Raw genomic sequence first — 21060 nt, 5'->3', positions numbered from 1 at the left:
TTCCTGCTGAGGGTCATCTGACAGAGGATGTAAATCTCTCAGAAGAATTGAGTGCTTTCTTCATATTTAGACTTGATATTAGTCTAACTGGGTCACTGAAACTGAACTTTATTTGAACATTATTTTGGTAGGATCATTGCAGTATTCACTTGCTGCTTAGACCCTAAAACTGTAATTAAACACGAGGATTACAAATGCACATTTTAAAGTTCAGTGACTTGTGAGTTATATTGTTATTTTTGTTGATTCAAATATAAGGATGTGGTCAAGAATACAGATAACACTATTTATCGGAAACAGCCCTTGCTGTTCAGAATATATAATTCATGAAGTCTTTTGTTTGGGCCAAAAATTGTCAACATCAAACTAGATCAAGGGTTACCAAACTGGAGCCCATACGGGAAATCGGGCCTTATTGGTTTGCTTACGTATTATCTGCAAGAGCTTTGCTTGCCACACCTTGGGCAGAGCTGGGTGGCGGCAATGCTGACTTTGTGATTCACAGAGCAGAAAATACGTATTATCTTACTCTTTACCAAAAAAGGCCATCATCACACTTGAGGATGTCTGATTATCACATAGGTTGAAGTTTACACAACAGGAACATTCTTTGGTCTCTGTATTACTATGGTCTGAGGCCATCTTGCCTATGTTGTCCTACTGTCCTGTCCCTTCTGCTTCCTTGTCCAGTACAACATTTCTCAGAAAGTTGCTCAGGTTCACACTTGAGTGTTGTTGCTAGGCATGAGCAATGCAATGCCTATTAAGATTTGTTTCTTTTCTACAAAGAGTTTGTCTCCTAGCAGGAGCTCATTACCTAGGAATCACAGTCCCAGGGACAGAGTAGGGGTCTCATACATGTGTACACTATAGGGAGTCAAAATGAATTGAGCTGAATTAACAGAAACAAAAAAGAAACTGTTGCAGTAAATGTGCATAATGCCCCCCATCTTAGCATCACATTCAAAAAAGACAAATAGGTCTTTGTTTACATTATGAACTTGGAGAAAAAAATTCCTGCCAAATCGTGAAAAGCTTATTAAATGACATTTTCTACATTCAACTCATATAGAAAAACTGGTCAATAATAATTGAGGCATTTTTACTAAGTATATTAAGTATACTTTTTGAGGGGTATTAAAAATTCTTACTTGCAAAGAGAGAATATGGGGTGATATGAATAGTATTTTAGACATTAAGGGCTGTTGTGTTTTGTTCATGCATAATTATTTGTACTATGTCATGGATTCCTTTATGCTATTTCTTGATATGGTATCATTATTGGTACTACATTTTCCTCTAGAGGTGATACTTGGAGGTCCACTTATGAAGCTGTGTTTAAATGAAGACTAATTAATTGTAAAAGGACCTCTTGGCAAAGATTGCTCAAATTAAGTAATAATTACCAAATATCCTCTTCACTTTATGCTATGTAGACTCAACCTTCAAGTTTCATCCTGCTCTTAACAAGTCAGTTCTAGCTGGTAATTACTCAATAATCTCTTCCTTTGGTCGCATAGGATACTTAAGTTTTACATAGCTTCTTTATTTAAAAAAAGAAGATTAAAAAGAATTTCACCTTTGATTTTCATCTGGACATGCATCACTGAAGGATTGAAGACAGTTCAACAATTCATTTGAAATTTGCCACATTAACTGTGTGATGGAAAATATCAGGGTTGCTTGGATTTCCAACAGATACTGTTATAGTAAGTTTGGTTTCAAATGAGGATCTTAAACTTTTTTGGCAATGAGACCTAAATACTCTTAACACACTGTCACAGAAATCTTAAAAATATGTATTAAGCACCAAGTAGAAAGGAAGAAACTTGACATAAAAATATATGTCTTTTGGGTCTATTTCAGAACCAAAGCCCTTGTTCTGGAGATAAGCATCACATCACTCTACAAGTCTTCACCAAATCCTTGTGGACCTGCGCGCAAAGCGGTTTGTTTCTCTCCATAGTAAACTGTAGAATCTACATCATTTGTTCCAGTGTGAGGGCCACTGGCGGTTCAGGCGTTCCAGCATGATGGTTTCCTAGGCACTTAAACATCTATCTAAATACCACTCTATAGTCTGCAAGTGTACGCTACTTTTATCCAAAAAAGGTTAAAAACTAATCCAAAAAAGGACTCACTAAAACCCTTAATTTTATACTTAAACAAGTATTTTCCTAGCAAAGGAGGGCTGAGTTGTGGTGGATCGACACAAAGGTCCAGGTACCCTCTAATGCCATGAACTCACTGATTTATGTCTGCCTAAAATTCGTATGCTAAAGCCCTAACCCACAGTGTGATGTTATATTAAGGCAGGGGTCTTTGGGAGGTGATTAAGCTTAGAAAAACTTGTTTCTCTCTGTCTCTCTGTCTGTCTCTCTCTGTCTGTCTCTCTCTCTCTCTCTCTGTCTCCCTCTCTCTCTCTCTCTCTCTCTCTCTCTCTCTGTCTCTCTCTGTCTCTGTCTCTCTCTCTCTCTCTCTCTCTCTCTCTCTCTCTCTCTTTCTCTCTCTCTCATTTTAGAACACAATAAAAAGGCAGTAATTTGGGAAACAGGAAGAGATATTTCACAGGAACCTGACCACGCTGGCACCTTAATTTCAGATTTCCAACCTCCAGAATAGCAAGAAAATAAATCGCTGTTGTTTAAATCCCTCCATTGATAGCATTGTGTTATGGTAGCAAAAGCTCACTCAGTCACTGGTAAGCAGAAGATTTTCAGATTTTTTATTAGAGGATATCACTGAAAAAGCGGCCTGAGACTGATGGCTTGATTAATACATAAACAGACCTGAGTGGCTCTTCCTCTACTTATCGCCAAGATACAATCTGGCGCACCAGTTTTGTTTGATAGACAGCACTGGCCTATGCTTGTCAACTAGCCAATGTAAAATAACATTATTACTGTATAATGTCGAGTTAGGCTGCATAATATTTCCACTGTATGACACACATGATGAAGAGATTTCAGAGTTCTCTACTGTTTACATAATTAGCATTACATATTTGTAAAATTAAGGTACCACTATCACCGTTATTACCATATTTTCTCCCTGCCAGGAGGCTGATACTGACACATGTTCACTTTTGAGAATGATCAGAGGAAACAGTTCCATCTCCAAAGGCTTTCTGTGTCTCTACAGTCCTCACCCAACCCCCACTTCATCTCGTGGCCTTGCCAAAAATAAAATAACCAGGGCCAGTTTGAGAAATGAGAGAGGAGAACAAGAGGGAACTAAGACCTGGCTCTCAGTATAGTTTATTGCTCTACTGCTGGTTTGAAAGGATTATGTAGCCATAGGCTATCTCCAGATAGAAAGATGGTTCAGTGACATCCCTTTGGTAAATAAGTAGCTCTTCCTCCTCCCTCTAAACGTCACATTGAAGTAGACTGTGTTTTCTGATTAATTCAGTTTGAATACCGCTGACTGTCTGTCACTACAGTCATATGTCACTGGTGGCAGCTCAGAGAGTCTAACCTTCTCTAATATCAGTGCGCACAATTCATTTTAAAATGTGGTCTAATAGTTACCGAATACCTGCAAGGTAAAGGGAAGATGGGATACATTTTTCCCTCAAAATAGCCTGCAACCAAATTTATGAAAGCAAACTGTAAGCACAGTAGTTTCCTTTGCAATTCAAAGCTTGTAAGACACTTAGAAATGTCCCCAAAGAATCATCTTCATCTTTTACCAGTGCCTGACCAGGCCGTTGGGTATTCAGACACGAGGAGGAGACACAGCATCTCAGTTTCCTTTGCTGTATCACTGGAGAGGGGGGAAAGACCGAGGTCCATTGTCTTTGAGGCATCAGACAGTACACACCCAGGTTTTCATGGCAGGAAGAAGACATTATGTCAGGTCTAGCTAAAATCTCTCCCCTTTTTCTTTTCTGGAGTGAAAGGGGTTTGAGGGAGACCCAACAATGTGAAGTAAGAAGTTAGTTGGAATCCTAACTCTGCTACTAATCAGCTTCCTAATTAAAGCAAGTCATCCTTTTTCATCCACAATTTGGCAATGCTAACACCTTATTATATTTCTGTGATAAGTAAACGAAGCTAAGAATGGGAACACTCTAGCACCTTGTCCCTTGTTCTTTAAACACACATGGAGAAATGCTGTTAAAAATGTGCGTTGCTCATATGCAGGGCCATGTACAAACTCAGCAAGGCTTTGACCTAATCTTGCTCCAGGCATTGGCCTGGAAATCCAACAATAAATACACATGTCTCTGTTTACAACTCATAAACAGGGACACGTGTTTCTGTTAACAATGCATGCTCTGGGCTGTCTCTATGATCAATTATTTTATATCATTTTCAAATTGCCACGTGTTTACATCTTTCCAAATAACTATCCCCTGAATGCAAAGGGGCCTACCTGACTGTGGCATGGTCAGAGGGGTCCCTTCAACTTATCACATCGACAAATGCCACAGACAGAAATGCTTCCAGGCTATTTGCTAAGAAAACTAGCATAAGCTGCTTATCAGAAAATATTACATTTTCCCTGAAAGGTGAACTGTTTTGTCAGTTGCTTGGGCTGTGTGAAATTCCTTCTTGTCATGATAGGTCACTGCACAGAAGCTAACAGTAGACTGCCATCTCCCCAGTGCATGCCAGGGCCCTGGGCAAAATCCTGAAAAGCTAGCTTTGCTTTTAGGACAACTATGCTGTCACTGGAATCCTAGCCCTATAAAAATGCACGTGGTATTAGTGTTGGTGTATCTGCTATTAGTGGGATCAGTGTTGGTGTATCTGCTATTTTTAAGGGTATTCATCAGCTTAACTTGTGGATCCTACCCGACATGAAAGTTGGTGTTTTCTAGTTTCTTACACTCCTGAGTAATTTGTTAGAAAATATTTTATTCTCATATTTAAAGATCTCTGTCTGACTCAAGATCCAAAATTTCATCCTCAAAATAGCAGCACAAGAAGCCAAAAACTTGAGTTCCAGGGTCTGTCCTGGTATGTGACACTGAGAATTTTATTTTAAATTACTGAACCTCAGTCTCCACATCTATAAAATGTCAATAAAGACACTGTTTATAATGTGGTAATTATTAGACTCAAGAGAAGATTTTGAAGTAAAAATTATTTTTCACTTCAAAGGCAGGTAAGAAGAAGGCATAAGACTTGCCATTATTAAAATTAAAGACATTATCAAGTTCCTTATAATCACAGCACAACGGGTTAACCACTCCAATTTACAGCATTGAGTGTGTTAGGCCCCACCAATCAGTGGACCTCTTAAATGCTAGGTAGATAATGACATAGAATGATTAGATTCAGCCTAATTTATAATCTGGTCTATGCAAATTTGCATTTTGGCAACAGTCTCAAAGGATTTGCTATGGTGTTTCATGAAATTTTACAACTGAGTCTACTAAGTATGGTAATATTAATAACAACAACAATAATAATTGAACACTCAAAGAAGTTAAATGGCTTGTTGCAGGACACAGCTAGTGAAAAATCAAGAATTAATTTACACCTGACTCTGTCTGGGTCCAAGCAGATCTTCAGAGAAGTCAGATGCCTTTCTTAAAAACCTCAAGAGTAAGTAGCAGTGGATTACATGTAACTCTGGCTGGTGTGAAGACACAGCACCCACTCTCAAGATTGGAGCAGCATTGCAAAAAAATAAAGGAACACTTTGCATCATTTTACTGCTGTCCTTTTATTTGCGCTTCTTATTCTCATTTTGATCATGTTCTCCGCCACTCCACACGTTCTCTCTTGTTTCTCTCTCCCTTTCTTCCTACTGTTAGTCTCTTTCTGCCTTTCTCTTCCTTCCACTCCACCCTTTGTCCATCACTCCCTCCTTTCTCTTAGAGAATCACATTTGAAAAGAGACTCTATCACCTCCAGCTGTGAGTTTTGACATGATGCTTATATCTAAGTTTTGCCGTATTTGAAATAAACCTATACGCTTCCTATCTAAGACTATGATGTGGACCACGGAAAACAGTACAGACAATACGCCTAGCAGAATGTCTGGCCAGCAGGAATGGAAATGCCTTCTCTAATCCAGGCAAAATGATTGGACAATTTGTGCAAAATAGCAAACTCAAATCACTTAGATTTCGTTATTTTCTAAATACAAAAGTACTTGTCAAACTGACGTATTGTCACTGAAATGGATGATTTGGCATCCATGCCAAAGGAGACATCATTCCTCTGATGATGTTGTCATTTGGCTACAAGTTCATGGATACATTTTACATGGATTTTTTTTCCGTGAATTGCCCTCGGCCAGGCTCAAGGCCTTTTGTACGCACTCAAGAACCAGTGGCCTCCAACTCTCCAACTGTTCTTTTCTCTAATTCTTCTGTACTTTCATTACAGACAGCAGAATACAGAATTTCCAGGGAGAGAAGTCCAAAGTGGTGCTGGAGACGGATGCTGCTTACTTTGTTTGTGACAAACAGTTTCAAGTATTCTCCAATTCCAATCTCACGTCCCTTCCAAACTTGTCACAACCCCTTCCATTATCAGCCTCAGTGTTCATTTCAGGTTCAGATGGGAGTCAGTGGTGCTGAAAAGCACTGCTTTGGGAAGTCAGAAATAACCTCCATGTTTCTGGTAAGGTACAGGAAATAGCCCCTGTAGGCCCCAGTGTCCCTGCTCTCTGAATTCATGACAATAGTTGTTTCCTCTTCGGAGTGTAAGGAATATTTCCTGACTATGCAGAAATCTCAAGCTATGGGCGTGCAAAGCACACCTGTAATTCAAATGTAGCTATGTAGTGAGAAAGATTACTCCCAACCCATTCTAACTGTATGGAAACACAAAGTGAAGAAACAACTTACTAGAGTATTTTATTTTATTTTATTTTATTTTTGGCAATATAGAAAATGAGTCACTTGACTCACCGTGAAAGAGCAGATAAAGAAATTGTTTCTCTGACAATTACCCATGGCTCAAATAATCAGAAGGCCAGAATTTAACCCTACGAGCCATGCTTTTGGTTCATTCTGAATAAATAATGTATAACACTTAGAGCTTGCGTATTCCAAAATCGCCCCACTCTTGGATCTACCATTATTCATATTACACTGAAGTGTATATTTATTTCTAACAATGATAATGATACAAATGTTTTAGTTGAGAAAAGCATCCATAATCTGGTGTATCTTTTGTGTGCACTCATCTGTAAACATACTTTAAAGAGAGTGAAACACTGCACAAATACAAAGCACTTACTGCACATGGCATGAATGTTTTTATTTTCCTGTATAACCACAATAATAATAAAAGAGATTCTTGCTTGCATGATAGCCACAGCAATACTGTTTCACCAAACTCACACCCCAGCAAGGTTCATTGCTTTCTTGTGAATTTGCGGACTAGACCTGGTGAACCTTTCCAGTCTGACAGACGTCACAACCCATTCACCCGAGTTGCCATATGTGGCTCCAGCTAAGAGTATCACCACGCAATCATACATTTTTACAATGGGTCTATAAAATAACCATTATAATAAATGTCTGCTTAATTAATACATTAGGACATAAAGCAATTTATTATGCTCTTATTTGCTATCATTCTGCCTGCTCAAATTTAATAATGCAAAAAGGTTTCTTCAATGCCAACCCCTGGAAATAATAAAAATACATTCATCATGGATATTGAATGCAGACACGCCTGGCAGTACTGCCAGCAAAGAGGCAGTCAAATGTAGAAAGGGAAAGCAGGGGACATTTTGCACAAGCTTGCCTACAGTCAGGTCCTTACAAGCCAGGAAGGAGCCCGGTACAAAGCTTGGCGTGGCAGCAAGAAAGGTGCCCAGAATAACTATTATTACAATATGCAACAAAAGCGGGAGGGAGACAGGGAGTTGGGGTGAAAAGCTTTCAAGCCAGTTAAATTCATGAGAGCTATGGAGGCTCAAATTGAAATTATCTCACTCTGGGCTGATAAATAAAGAAGCTCTGGTACCTAAATCATGACACTAACTATACGTTTCGATTTTTTTAAGTAGTGATTAGGTGGATACTCTGGGGAACCTACCAGCCTTCGCAGAGATAACAGACTCAACTTAATATCAACTTAAAAAGAGACTTGAATTCTAACCAATCTCATGTAATGAATTGAAATTCTATAGCTTTCAGAGGGGGGGAAAGATAAAAAAGCGACACGGCTCCATTCTCTAACTTGCTGTCAGGAAATATAATTTGTGCTCTCGGTGATTCACCTAGCTCATATGCAGCATGCAAATTTATTTCCCTAATAATCAGACCTGGAGATTGCCCAAGAGGATTAATAGCATCATTCCTTATGACCGCCAGGATATTATGCACCTCTGACATGGAAAAATTGTGTTAGTTCTACAGAGAAAACGCAAGGATATTTGTCCTGCTAGACAATATAATAGGCTGGTGCATCATCAGATTACAATGTCATTTCAAAAACCTTGAATACAAATAATGTACAGTGGGGGAAATGTTGGAACAACCTCCCTTAATTCAGTAGCCTTGAATTCACATGTATTTTTGTGTGTGCTGTGCAGTGTGTGAATATTTTTTATTAAAGCTTTCTGAGATCTCATGCAAAAAAGGGAGGGGTTTTATGTATTCCATGAGATCTTGTCATTGTTGCTTGGAAAATGAATGAAAAAGATGTAAGGAAAGGGCTCTTTCTATGGCGATGGCTTATTTTTATCCCATCTGTACACAGTTCAAGGCAGTGCTCAGAAGCAGAACTTTCACAGGTACACCCTGAGTGTCTGGGGTCTATGCGAAGTGTGCTTGTTGACATGTACACAGATCCAGGTATGTGGGAATGTAGCCTTCATTTCTATCTTGATTCACATTCAGTCATCTGCACCTTCAATTGCTCAATATACATAAGGTGAAGCAGGATCTTTTGCAGTCATTGTTTAGGACTATATTTTATTTTGTTTATTTATCTTTGACAATGAATCGGTCAGAAATGTTCCAGGATTGCAGCATCTCCAGCTGTACTTTAGACCAAAGAACGCTGCCTTGAGACAAGACCAAATTTCATTATTATGCGCATGGGAGCAATAAGATTAGCTCCTACTGCTGCCCCTAAGGTGGAGCAGCAGGGAGAACCAATGAGATGACGCTAATGTGCATGTTAATAGTATTTTGCTAGGAGAAGTTGGGATAATTAAACATGTACCGTCTCTTTAAGACAGAGCCGCACACATTTTCTTCGGATGGGTGTTTACAAGAATTCCAATTTCAGGTCATAGCCATTTCTGAGATTGCTTAAGAAAGAGATGGGAATAACTTATCTGATTCATGTATTCAAGGAACCTTATAAAATGTGCAAAACATAACAGTTTTAAGGGGCAAAACATGCATCTTGTCCTGACAGAGCTGGTTTATTATGTTTACTGTTGTATACTGACCTAATATATGGAGCATTTTGCGCTAATATACCTTACAGAAAACCAGCCTTTAATATGATGGATTTTATGGTATCTCATTAGGGTGTGTTTATACAGCCTAATACAAACCACGTTTTCAGATTCATGTTCCTTATTAAAATTGTGAGCCACATTGATTTTTAGTTGGAACAGCAACGGAGTCATTTTTACCAGAAGAGGGGTAGCTCCAAAGTTAGTCTCAAAACACAACTATCTCAGAAAACTTAGGCGCAACCCCCTTTATTACCTAAATTAATATGGTTTTCAGGGGACAGTCGAAAGTCCTCAAATTACTTAAAATGATTACTTAGGTGATTACTGATAAAACAGAATTTCTGATTTCAGATTTTTTTCTATTCTTTTCTGGAATAAAATAATCGGGTTTTTTTTTTTCTTCTGTTTTCCCATCAATATTTTTTGTCTTAGTGATCACCTCCAATTTATATTGATAGGTTGGCCCTGGAAAGATACATCCTGGGTGTTCATAACTAATACTACCATCCAAAGCATCGTTTTATGCCAGTGGCAAATTTGAAAAATAAAGAAAAAGAAAAAAATTAACATTGCAAGTTGTATTAAACAAAACAATGACTTGCATATGGTGGAGTCTCTCTTTTGTAAACTGATCCTGTGAGGTAACTCAGAAGTCAGCCATAAATAGTGTCCCAGGATATTTTCGGTGGAGTCAGGGGAAATAATGACCTAGAGGTACTGTAAATAGTTTAAATTATTGGAAAATCTTTCTAAGAAATGTAATGTGAGAAGGCAGAGGTATGTTTTTTCTCTATTGTAAGTGAGTGCCCCTTGGAAGTGATCCAAATTCAGAATGCAAATATTTAGAGGAAAGGAATATCTTTTGAAGGAAGCAAATACTATATTTTTTCTACTTGTTACAGCAAAGCTTATCTAGTGTGATCCACCAGGAAGAAAAAAGAACAGGACAGGAACATGAATATGTTTATTTTAGTTTTGCATTTTAAACTAAAATTGCAAACCCTAAAAAGGAAGAAAGAATAGATTTAACACAGAGAAAGCCAGTAACATGAATATTGTTACTCATGTTTTTTAAAACCATATTTGTAATTTTGACTATAATCTTGAGTTGTAGTTCTCAGGTCCCAAGTAATTGCTATATTTGGCCCAAAAATTTTTAAATCCGAACTGGTTCTCAGAAAAGAGGTAGTTTCCTTTTATTTTGCCCCTGGCATATAATTCATTATTAAACATTAAAATTGTGTCAATTACTTTATATTTGATTTTTTTCCCAGTTATTCTACCAGCTAATCAAGCCTTCTTTGAAAACGTGCCTGGCAGTGACTGTGAACCACCATACAGCATTATTGTAATTTCCGTTTCTTAACCATAGTCACTTGTTAGTTATTCCATTCACTTAGCTACACCACTTCCCATTGTGATCATCCCAAAATAAGATAATGGGATGACTTGTTTTTATTTTATTTTTTGTTCATTTGTTTCTTTGTTTGAGATATAGTCTCACTCTGTAGCCAGGCTGACCTCAAATTCACAGCGATCCTCCTGCCTCAGGATTCTGGGTGCTGGGATTATAGGCCTGTGCACCATGCCTGGCTGTTTATTTTAATCAATATGAGATTAACTTGCAAAGTTTCTCTTTGGCAGAATATAAGAGCCAGGTTCGTGTGCTTGTTTAAATGGGGATATACCAAGTTATCGTGAGCACAACTCTGTTGTTAGTATTAATGGCTTCCCAGTTATTCAGCTTGAGGTATAATTATTTTACCATTATTACATGCAAGGCTTTTAACAAAACAGTCGTTCCCTCCATTTAAGCAGAGAGTTTTATAATTTATTACATCTCTTCGGTCATCAACACACTATACAAACAGTTGGCCACCGGTGACCAATTACATTAAGGTTAAGCAACATAACTTTAAATTAGAAATAAGCTAATGTATCTTCATCAAGGGCCTGCTGTGTTTTCACTGCTGTTTATGAGATGATACTAAATGTGGATATAGAGCACGCTCACTGGGACCAATTCCTTTCGGCCTGAAAATGGGAAAGTCTCGAGTGTACCCGGGTCCAGAGCTAATTAATGGGCTAACATCTGCTTTAAGCATTCAGCTGGAGTAATTTCTATCAAGTTCCCAGCAAAGGTGGCGGGGAAACTGTCAGAGAACTAAGTATCTATCATGAGCCATATTATTCTGTGACAGGACTGCAAAAGGCACATTTTGATTTTGGTCTTCTATCTATTTGGGGTGTTGCCACAACCAACAGGAATTTCTCCCCATCCATCTTCAATCCGTGAGTAATGTAGGGGTGCATCAGAAAATAACCCTTTGTATGCACACAGCCTAGGAAACTGTTCAAGTGTTCAAAAATCCAATGTAGAAATGATAAAAGATAAAAATAATACAGCCATATTCTCGGTGAAACAATTAGTTTTAGCCACAAAGACATTCATGTTGTTTTATCGTATTACTTAAAAACGCAGCAGGATTTGCTGAAAAGAAGCCCTAGTACAGTAAAACAAGCTTTAGAAGGGATAAGCTCACTTATTTTGTGTTATTTCATGTTATCAGCACTTGTACAACATGATTCCAGCTGCAGTAGGTGACTAAATAAAGACACCTGTCCTATGTGGTCATTTACATAAATCCAACCCGAATGGAGGGAAAAGTAATTCTCTAACAAAACAAGTGCGGTGTGTGGAAGTGGCCGTGGTTATTCCCATAGCGGCAGCCTTCCACCAGTTCTAATTCTTTTTTGCTGTACCTTTGTTGTTGTTTGTCTACTTATTAATCGATTTTGCTCAGAAGTAAGACAAAGACTTAATTGTAATTAAGAGTTCACGAAGGACATATTCCACGTGTATGCTCTTTTGAGTAGGCACCTGAATTACTATGCTTTCTACACAATCTTGCAGTCAGACAAACAGCAACAAAGCTTTATGATCCCCGAGACCAACAGAAAGAAACATATACAATTGTTTGTAGTGGTTGAGCTGAATTATGCTGATGTCATTTTTTTTTATAATCGCAGACCCAATAAATGACATACATAAAATATGTTTCCAAGGAAGAAATAGAATAATGACTATTCACCTTTACCAGAAAGCTCTTTCGGACAAAAGCCAAATGTCAGCTCACAATACGATCAAGAGAGAATACAGTCAAAATTTCTACCGTCTCCTAAAAGGGGTGTCGCTCAGAATAATTTATGGAAATGAGATGGGGAAGAGAATCGGGCTATTTTTAAAGAATCTTAACACTTATACCATCAGCAGGGAAAAGGCAGCATCTTCTTAGATGTTTAATAATCCTATGAAATATTTAATATTGCTAAATTGAATTTCTGGCTGTCTCCAACTTACATATTCATGTAATAATTCTGTAGTCAACTAATAAGTTGTGTTGGTTAATTGCCAAGTGATTTCGCATGGAGTTAAGTTGTGCATGTAAAAATACGCATGACGAAGCATGTAGTATTTTATAACCCTGTGCAACTAACATGCTCATACCTAATGCAGGCACACACACAGTAGCCCAGGACAAATTGCTTGTGTTAGTTACTACCACAGGCTGGCAGGCCAGAAAATACATTTGGTGCCTAATATGCATAAGCACAGAAATATGGTCAGGCTCATTACTGTAATAAAGCTGTGATTTGCCAGCAGGATCAGTAGAAACACTTGAAGCAGTCTGTCCCCTCCACTGGCTTGTGTGCTATAAAGCAATAAGGTTGTAACAAGGGTGAATCGTCAATTCAGTTGGGCTACCTTGTCTGTATTATTTGAACCCTTATTTGCCTTAAGGGGCCCATTTGCTTGTCCTAATGTGTACACAGTGATAATGTAACCATTTATGCAATAAGGATGGTCTGCAAAACAGTAGTCTGCTCAGCAGTACGATGGGGTAGCAAGAATGGCGGGAACTGGCAACTGCTGGTCCAGTATCACAATTCCACGGGGCGTCTGAAAATCAGAGGTGGCTTTTTAATGAGCTTCAGAGTGCGTAGGGTACTGGGTAAGAAAACGACCAAACGGATTTGGTTTTAGTGCTTTGATGAAATTAGAATCAGGTTGATGGAAAATTTATAGAATTTATATTAAAACAAGCCAAGTTACAGTGGAAGTTTCCTAGTTTGAAGATAAGACACTCAGCAGGTATTTCTCCTTGGGACGGGACATTCAAAGACCATAGGAAGAAAGTCTGAGTGAAAAGATAAAGGTGAGGTGGCCCCAGAAGGAGAGCTGGTGATTTAAAGCCTCTGAGCGTCTTAGAGCTTTGCTCTTGTTAGCAGTCACTGAATGGGCTTGCGTGTGGCCTTTGACAGTAATCCAAGTTCAAGGTGCACAGGAAGAAACATGAAGATCTTATCACATACATTCTCCTCCTGGCCCTATTATTTATTTTTGCTTTCTTTTCTTTTGCCAATTCTTAATGAAAGTTAGCTCTTTGTTTTTGCATCCCGTGGAAACAGGCTAAAAAGTTAATGATGAAATTCAAGGAAGAAAATAACTAACTTAACATGCATTAAATACACGCTTTTCCCAAGGTTTAGAAGTCCACTTACTCATCAGCTAGAATGAAAAATAACCTAGAAACTTGCACATGCTACTTATAGTCTTTGAACAGATCTAAGCAGGTACAACCTTTATAGTCTAGTTTACAATCTTTTTCTATAGCGAACAGCAAAAGTGCAAAAGAATTCCTGGTGCCCTAGCCAGGCCGTCTCCAATTCACTGCTTTTTGGAACAGAGTATTGAGCAAGAGCTGAAGTCATAATCATTCTCAATGCGCACAAAAAGAAAAAAAATGGTAACATGTACTCCAGCTTTCCTATTGACAGGTGCCAGTATCCAAGTTTCTGTTGTGATTGACAGCATTCAATCTGTTTCTCCAGAAAACATTAGGCCTTCTTCATCCTGGGTTGCTGAGAACTTTTGGTTGCATTATGAATTATGATGTATCATATACAGTACATACTAACCAGACTGCATCATTTTGCTATATGTGAATAAGTCACATGCCTTGGTGTGGTATGTGTGTATGTGGATTCTTGATAGGAAATGGGCCCTCCATGATGAAAATAAAATAGGTATGTCTTAGCTAATGAGGAACACGTGCACGCTGGCCTAACGGAAACGTAAGGAAGACAGCTGTCAGGGCAGTATGGGGTGCGGGATGCTGAATATTTGTATCTTGCACTATTAACTCGTATTTGGCTTCTCTTGTGTCTCAGATGTCAGCAGAATCACTATTATAGTTTGACGCATCATTGCCAGATGCCCAAGGTTGAACACAAGCAAGCAACTAGGTAGGAGTCACAAATTAAATCAATAGCCCTATTCTTTTATCAACTAAGCTAATAATTTTCAAAGAGAATGTATAAATACCTGCAAGATTTTCCTTTTAAATGCAATTTTAAAGAGGTGTGGTGCAATTGCATAGGAATATCAGCAGTAGGGAACCACCTGAGGAGACACGCTTCCGGGAAGAACTGGATGTGGAGGCTGTAGAGCCCAAGAATAAGGAAAGCAAAGCAAATCAACAAAAGCATTTTACTACCACCTTAATGCTTTAGGGTCTGATACCTGACACATACAAACAGCACAAGCAGGTATTTTAGAGTAACAGATACAATGGCATACATAGTATAGGAGGCCTCATCCTATTTTAAGAAATAACATATTTATTATCATGATCTTAAAAAACTTTGTGTTACTCTGTGTCAGAAGAAACTGAACTGCATTTGGCAGTTTCCTGTTTATACCTCCAAGAGCTATAAACTCACATTTCTGAGAGTTTAGCATTTTTCCCATGTGAGTCTGTCCAACTCTATGAAACCTACCAGGCCCGCCACCACCACCACCACCACCGCCACTGCCACCACCATCACCACCACCACCACAGTATTCTCCTCCTAAGGCTCAAGTACTGCTAAAACCAGAGGCTCTGCTCTTGGAGTGCAAAGGGGAAACAAGACCGGAGAATGCCTACCAAAAGCATTATGAACAACTCCGTGGAGGACCAAAACAAACCGCAAGTGTCGCTGCATGCTTGAGCTCTGAAGGAGGTAAGGGACAGTTCCTCTCAGCACTGGGACAAGGGAGCAGACTGAAAAAATAGTTTTTAGAGTGGCGGAGGGCTGGTCCTGAGACTTCAGCCTGGATGATATACCTCATCCTGGGGGAAAAAGAATTCCTCAACTGAAACACAAACCAGTCCAAGGCAATCATTTGTGGCCACTTTGATCACTGAGGTACTCTTTTCCAGATTTGTCTCTTTAAATGTGAGGTTTCTAGAGGAAACAAAAACAGCTATTGATGTTTAAAGCTTCCTGTATTTTAGCTTTGTTTACCTTCTTTTCCCCACGTCCCCCTTTCTTCTGACCCTCACTGTAGCCTCCTAAGGCCTCTGTGGATTTGATCTACTGACCTGGGTGCTGAGACTGGATCTGAAATCTTCTAAAAAGTCATTTACACAGCAGAGTTAACAGGCCTTCCTGGGCCAGCTGCCATCTCTGAGCTGCCACAAACCCCATGGATTGTTTGGCAATAAAAATCAGCTATAAAAGTGTGAAAAATACCAGAGACCCAAATGGGAGAGGGGAGAATGGCTCTTATACCCTTTTAGTGGACATCTGATTTATTTTTAAATAGAAAAGCCACTTTTATAGCTACTGTAGCTCAATTATCTCTAATTTTACACATTTTATGCAAATTCTCAGCATCTTAATTGCAAATGAGAAGGGAACTTATTTTTTAAAGCAGAACAACAAGGTATAGTTTCGTATTTTCTTTTCAATTTTTAATTCCTATGCTTGGTTCAACACCATTAAACTTTTAAAACTCTTTCCACACAGTTGTTTAAAATTATGTGTAATTTAAAGCACACTCACATGTTCACAAACACCCATAGCTTTAAACAAGTAACTAATTTTATTCCCAGATCTCACTCTCCCTTTAGTAAAAGATATTTTGATGTTCTCCTACACGGTTTCTAAAGACATCGAGGGAGCCAGTACGATCAGAAAGTTTTGAAAAATGCTTGGTGTCATACCTTACAAATGAGCACACTGGAACAGATTCTAAAGCACCAAGAAACCCAGCTGTAAAGTTTTGTCTGTTTGTTGCTCGAATACGTTGAGTTCTAGTCAAGGGAGGGCTGGTAGATCATTTGGCAATCCAACCTCTTGGTGTGGTTGGGAGCAGGAATGATACACTCTAATTTATATATAGTGTTTGTCCATTTCCTTGTGCAGACTGTCCTGCTATAGCTGACTTCAATGGCCAACACTTTCCATCATTGAATGAGAAGACCGGAAAAGATGTGCTCAGTTGGCTTCTGTGACGAGAGCCCTATGGAGCTAACTGTGGTACACAGCTTTCTTCAGAAACATAGACATGCTCTGAGGTTTTTAAATGACCTTTCTCTGATTGGAATCTCTAGAGGTTAAAAGCTCGCAAGATAATTTTTTTCCAGTGTATAACAGTTTTTGAAAATTTTATGGATTGTTAGAGGTAACTCAGCTAATGTTTAAAAATTCAGAATCATGAGTTCTAGGCACGAATCTGACAATTACCATCCATCTTATCCTATGACAAAGTTTTCTGTGGAATCTGTTTCCTTGTAGATAAAATAAAGATTAGGAAAGTTTGCTTTGCTGAGGGCTTGTCTTCTAATAGCAAAAGTGTGCTAGTTCACTTGGAAAGGGTTATGCAAAGGGAAGTTAAACGTTTATTCAACAGTTACTGGTTTAACCAGCTAAATATTTATTGATGTCACCACAAAAAGACACAGAGATGTTCATGGCAAAATGCATAGAATTATCCTCCACCAGATTGTGATTAATGATTTCATGAGGAAATTCTATCCAAACCATTTTTTTTTTCTTCCCAAATCTTGAGAAAAATCAGTCCAGGACACAAGAAAAAAAAAATGCATTATCAGTCTCTGGTGTGGATTAAAACTGGGCTTTGAAATGTGCTAGATCTCTCCAACGATGAGGAGACAGGCACAGAGAATGCTATGACCACTACACCGTGGGAAGAAGTAGTGACCCCAGTGGACTTCCCAGAGGCTGAGGGCGTGAGATGAGCACTCCACATCTTCTACCCACTCTGAGCAATACTACCCTGAAACGTTGCTCAATATTCCACACAACCTGCAGCCAAAGTGCTTTGCAGTCTAAATCCTGCTTCTCCTTCCCAGCCATACTTTATCCTAGCACCACAAGCAAAGGGGACGTAGTATACTCCCTTGCCTCCAACAGAAATGTAGGCTCCTCTGAAAACAGAAGCAAATGAGAATAGGAAGGAAGGCCCCGCGAGTAGCACTCCCCATTAGGACTCTGCCTGCAATAATTAGGCTTGTTCAGCAAATGTTGGATTCTGGGCAGCTGGTCTGATACTTACTCACATAAAAAAACAAAGAGCACATATGAGCCCCCGACTTTTCCTTCCTTCCTTTCCTCCTTTCCCTTTGTGACTTCATGCTGGTTTGCAATTTGTGTTTTCACCACTGTAGTTAATTCTAAGACACCGTCGATCAACTCATAGCTTCCTCTGTAATGGAAGTGCCTCTAAATAAAATTGCATAAAGCTCAACACTTGGCTGGAGAGAATCCCTACTTGTCCTTTCGTCTTGTATTTAGCTGGCTACCCTTCACTGAAGTTACATTTGTAGCATAATTAATGAAATAAGCTCTTCTTCTAAGTTGCCTGAAGAGTCTGCCAGGTGACTCGGAAACTATCTGCCCCTTTATGAGGAAGCACTGCTACCTAAAGAATCTGAGATCTTTCTACAAAAGTCGTGGCAGCCAAACTATTATGCCTTGAGCATGTGACTGAAGCCTGACAGGTGAAAAATACACATGCCTCATAATGCATGTCAACAATTTTACTATCTGGTACAAATGGAAACTTGCTGAATTTATTCCCTAAAATGTTCTTTATGCTTTTCTTGGTTCTGGCTTAGCGCTAATGTATTTAAATGTCTGAGAGAAATATTCAAAAGAATGAAATACATAACTTTAGTTGAGATGCCTACATTTCAAGCCAAATACTGGCAGATCAGTGATTATCTGGGTTAATATTATCCTTACTTGATTAGGAGAATCCAAGGAGACACTGACTCAATCCTTCAGATCCTGTCTTTTAACCAATCAATATGGTTAAGGTTGTGGTTTTCAGAATGCAGGTGTTAATTTTGGAGACAGCATCTCAAGGTGCAGCTGACATTGAGATGTATATTTTAATGTATTCCTGGAATGACAGAATGCAGCAATGTTGGAGTCTCCCCCTGGAAATATATACATGCACACACACCCACACACATAATGCTACTAACATTTAAATTCCTGAAGCCTTAGTAAGGATTTAGCAAACTGGCTCTTATTAATGTCAGTGAACACGTGAGAAATGTAAAGGGTGGGGAGTGAATATATTCCCCGCAGACGATGCCGTCTCTTTAGTATAGCAGACCCCTGGGAAGGGTCTGAAGAAGTTCAATAGCGAGGACAAGAGTAAGGACTGGTGAGAAGGGCTGGAGCGGTGAGTTGGACGAGCCCTCACATCAGTCCATGTCATTAACTGCACAGATCAGTAATTTACACGAGAACGGGGAAGGCAATGGAAAACAAAAAGAAAACATAAGACTGGGATTTTTTAGAATGTCATTAAAATATATCTATTTTAATTTCATATGGCTAAAATTATCTGCTTGTTTTTTTATTAATTTTGCCTTGACTGAAATTAGTTGTCAGGCCTCTGTGTATAGCCTAATTACTTTTTTCTTGCAAAAAAGAGGTAAAAGAAATAACAATAAATTTGTAATGCAAAAGCTACAAGTTCGTGTATTAGTGGATTAGAGATAGCTCTGGAACAGATTTTGAAAATATTTTTTACACAACTCTGAGGATTCTTATTTTTCAGAAGACTAAGATTTTATTAGGTCTCCTTTTGTTGTTTAATATCATGATTATTTCTTGTAGCCACAGACGTGTGTGAGTAATATGTTGGGAAACAGCATTTGGTATCATCTATTTTCTTTAGCTTTCTTATCAAGCCAACTACATAACCCAAACATTTACACTCAGTATCACATGTTTGCAAAATCTTTTGTCACACACCAAATAGCAAACATTTCTGTTTTTGTGGACGCAGTCTTTTAGCGCATATATACAACTCTGCCACTGTCGTGCAAAAACAACCCCAGAGGATACACAAATGAGCATGACAGTGTTTCACTAAAACTGTATTTCTAAAATCAGGCACTGAACTAGTTTCAGCTCTCAGGCCATTGTTTGCCCACAGCACTTCAGCCAATAGCCAGCAGAAAGAAATTTATGCGCAGCAAATAGAAAGTAAGTGTTCAACAAATACATTTTGAGTAAAAACTGTATCAAACTGAAACACACATACTTTATTTGTATAGAATTATGGACTACCTTCAGGTCAAAATAACCAGATTTAAAAAGTTCCCCATTTTAGTGATTTCTTGAAATCAACCAAAATAAGCACATGAACAAAGTTAAGGAGACATGGAAAAGATAATCACTTTATTGAAGCTAAGTGAAAGGTGAAAGGTGAACGGTTCTGTGTGTTCTGTTCTATGTGACCAATCAGCAACAGAGAATGCTGCTGAATTATATAATACAATATAACACCAAGGCTTACAGTTATACCCTCATGGTATCTAAAATTAAGAGAAAGTGTTGGAGCGAAGTGGAACATATTTTTTAAAGATATGCATCGGGATGAATAGTTGTTAAACAATTCACTCTCTTCAGAGGATGAGCTTCAGGTGTTTCATAAATAGGTGTCAGATTTGGGAGGCAAAATTCTTGATCTCAAAACCTACCTCTGCTTTTCGCACTGTAGCTAGCATCTCCCCATTCATATTACATGGGCTGGACCACAGCATCCACAGCAATCAAATCCTGACTGTAACATTCAGTGATTCCAATGTTAGCTTCAATTATTTACTTTTTAATTAAAAGACCCCGATTTTCTCTAATATGCTTTTTACGTAAGGGTGACATGTCAAATCACGTTTGTTTTTTTTTTCCCCCCTTTTATAGAACAAGTTTCCATTCTGTTACCCCTACTCCACCTCAATCTCTCACAGCAAGGATCTCATCTTAAATGTTAATATAGCTTCTCTCCCTACAGGTCGCCAGGGACACAGGTACACAGTCAGGAATAAGCTAGAAGGGTAGCTCTCCAGGCCAAGCCTGCAAAGTCATCCTGAGAGTCCCCACACGCCTCAGCTGTAGGGCTGTTCCCTGCTCAGTGTCTGGACCATTGCCAAGAAGATCTGTCCAGCTGTAAGCCTGATTTTATATAGTTATTTTCACTTATTTTTTATTTTGCAAAATGTAAACGAATCTGTTTAGCTAGGAAATCACGTCCCTTGAAAGTGATTATAACCTAATTTGACATGCAGTATTTGTACACTTAGTCTACTGTTATGATGCACTTACTGTGTTTATATAAATAGAGATTTCTGCATAATTACTGCAAGATAATATAAAGAGTTAATCATATGAAGTTCCCCCAAAATCTCATTTGGGAGAATTTTTTAAAATCCATGTAAAAATTTCTTTGGAAATGAAATAGATTCATTTTTAAATGTTCTCTGAATCTTGGAATGCTTCATGTACCATCAACTGTTTTCATTT

The sequence above is a fragment of the Cavia porcellus genome, unplaced genomic scaffold, assembly GCF_034190915.1.
Source record: "Cavia porcellus strain 051 isolate PalLab524CR breed Dunkin Hartley unplaced genomic scaffold, mCavPor4.1 scaffold_18, whole genome shotgun sequence".
NCBI lineage: Eukaryota > Metazoa > Chordata > Mammalia > Rodentia > Caviidae > Cavia > Cavia porcellus.
Note: the sequence above shows the minus strand (reverse complement) of the source record.